General features: G+C 50.2%; 1 pseudogene; it reads right to left on the bottom strand.

Annotated features, from left to right (window-relative positions):
• Positions 1–343: 343 nt before the first annotated feature.
• Positions 344–2,366, bottom strand: LOC143442291 (ubiquitin-conjugating enzyme E2 C pseudogene; annotated as a pseudogene).
• Between the last annotated feature and the right edge of the window lie 485 nt (positions 2,367–2,851).

Genomic DNA, 2,851 nt, shown 5'->3' with positions numbered 1-2,851 from the left:
GCATAGCAAAACCCTGTTTCAAAACAAAAGGAATAGATGCAAAACAGCATCTTCCAGTTCTTACATCTCCAAATCCCAGCCCTTCAACACTTTAGGGACTCAGGGCCTACTCCTGATCTAGCCTCAAACCCATACTCATCGGGAGGCCTTTAAGTTCATTGATGTGCGATCAACCACCTCTCTATATATATGTATACATATATGTATATATGTGTGTATGTATATGTATATATATACACACACACATATGTGTGTGTGTGAAACAATCAACGCAATCGATGTGTATTTATTTAATATACACTGCTACACTGCTAGGGCTCAAGCAGACTTAATTTAAAAACAAATAAAACAAAAACAACACCACAGCTTAGTAATCAAGGAAAAGACAGATCACCTAAGAAAAAAAGATGACACGTAAGAGTCTGGACAGCTCGGATCAGGGCTCTTGACTGGAGACCTGCTTTGAACAGGTTTCTTACAGGTATACAGGTACTTCTTAAATCCTGTGGGGTTTGTCCAGAGCTCAGCAGCATGTGTGTCCAAGGGGCTATCGGTACTGAGTTGTCCTAGCAGCTCTAGGGGAGAAAGCAAGATCGTTCTGACATCACGTAGTTGAACCACGTATCCCTGAGGATGTCCAGACATATGTTGCCCTGGTGTCCACATTGGAGTGGTAGCAGGGTCTGAGGAAGTTCACTGTGGTGTTGTTGGAAGGGTGGTCACTGGGGCACCCCAGGGATAGTCTATGCCTCAGGTCTTCCTATGCTGTGCCTGGCTGCTCCATGAATGGTCCATACCCATTTGAACAGGTTGTCTGATTCAGGGAAGGCAGAAAGTCTTTTGTCACCAGACACCATGAGGATCATCAGCCACCTGCTGTAGCCTCTTCCTGCCCACAGGGCCCTGGGTGGCACCCTGCTGGGCCCCACCACCTTGTGAGAGGCCCTTCCTTTCAGATAAGGTGCTTCCTTGCAGACACTTGGCATGGAGACAAAGGACAGCTACCAACCACCTGCTCCTCATCTGTCTGAGGCTTCTGCTTTGGTTCTGCCCCAAGCTGAGCTCGTCATCTTTGTCCTACACCTCCTTGCCATGGCTTTTCTGTTGCCCTGTATCTCCTGACATGCATCTTACTCCTTGAATCTCTCTTCTGACTCATCTCATCCTCCAGGTCCCCTTTGCAAAGGTATCAGGTACTCTTGCCCTTCGTCGTGGTTAAGGTTTCTATGGCTGCAGTGAAACACCATAACCAAAAAGCAGTTGGGGAGGAGAGGGTTCATTTGGCTCACATGTGCACATCATAGACCATCACTGAAGGAAGTCAGGACAGGAACTCAAACAGGGCAAGAATCTGGAAGCAGCTGATGCAGAGGTCATGACGGAGTGCTGCTTACTGGCTTGCTCAGTCTACTTTCTTATAGAAACCAGGACCATTTGCCCAAGGATAGCCCATACACAATGGACTGAGCTCACCTATAATAATCACTAATTAGGGAAATGTCCCACAGGCTTGTCTACAGCCTGATCTTACAGGGACATTTTCTCAACAGAGGCTCCCTCCTCTCTGACAACTCTAGCTTGTGTCAAGGTATCATAAAACTAGCCAGGATACCCTCTTTCCCCCAAGACCTGTGCAGACCTTACTCCTAGATCCCCTCACTCCTAGCACAGGCAGAATGCATATGAAATCACCTGCTCTTCCAGCTTACAGGAAGCAGGACATCTTTGCTCATTGGCCTGAGGCCTGTGGTTGCTGTTCTCTACGGGCAGCTACCCAAATACTGCAGTGCCTGTGACCTACTGCAACCTCCCGTGTGGCCTCTGCATTCCCATCAGTAGCCACACAGCCAGTGACTCACAACTGCTGAGGCCTAAGTCCTGTGCTACCTGGTATCTTTGACCAAGGTTAGACCATCCCATGGCCACCCATAGCACAGGTGCAGGCACAGCATAGCATTAGTGTCTTCAGACTCTTGAGAGGGCCAAGCAAGGGGTGGCAACTGGCATCCATCCAGATACACTCACTGCTGAAGCTGCTTCCGGAACTGCATGGGCAAACTGGGCCTCACTTTCTAGACTCCAAAGTGCTCTGTATCTGCCAGGAAGCACGTGGCTCCCAGCCAAACAGTCGGTGCCAGTGTAGCTCCTTGGCAGACATCCAGTTCTGCTCTGAGTCCTCCCCTCAAGGGTGTCCAGAGCCAGTGGGGCCTGAGGCAGGAGGAGACCTGGGTCTGGCGCTGAGTTATCCTAGGTCCTGGGTGAGAGCCTTCTAAGTACAGACAAGATAAACCAAGAAGGACTCCCATACACAGCCTCCCGGAGAAAAAATTGGATTTCATTTCTTAGTGAACGCTTACAAAGCACTCACCCTGCCTGAGGTGCTATTTTAAGACAGCAGTTTTCAAAATACCCCAGGAGCATCAGCAACACCTGGGACTTGTTTTGAAAAGGGAGGGTGGGGTGGGGATTCTCAAAATACAGAGTGAGAGCACAGCTCAGTTGCAGAGTGTTGCTGGATGCGCACAAAGCTGTAGGTTCTATCTTTCCCCAGCAAACACACAAGCACATTCGGATGTATGCACGCGCGCGTGCACACACACACACACACACACACACACACACACACACACACACACAGGGAGAGAGAGGGAGAGAGGGAGAGAGGGAGGGAGGGAGAGGGGGAGAGGGGAAGAGGGGGAGAGGGGGAGAGGGAGAGAGGGAGAGAGGGAGAGAGGGAGAGACGGAGAGACGGAGAGACGGAGAGACGGAGAGACGGAGAGAGGGAGAGACAGAGAGAGGGGGAGAGGAAGAGAGGGAGAACCTGTAATCTCACCACTCAAGTAGAGGAGGA

Source organism: Arvicanthis niloticus, chromosome 1 (genome assembly GCF_011762505.2).
Source record: "Arvicanthis niloticus isolate mArvNil1 chromosome 1, mArvNil1.pat.X, whole genome shotgun sequence".
Classification (NCBI taxonomy): Eukaryota; Metazoa; Chordata; class Mammalia; order Rodentia; family Muridae; genus Arvicanthis; species Arvicanthis niloticus.
Note: the sequence above shows the minus strand (reverse complement) of the source record. Positions and strands in the feature narration are given on the sequence as shown.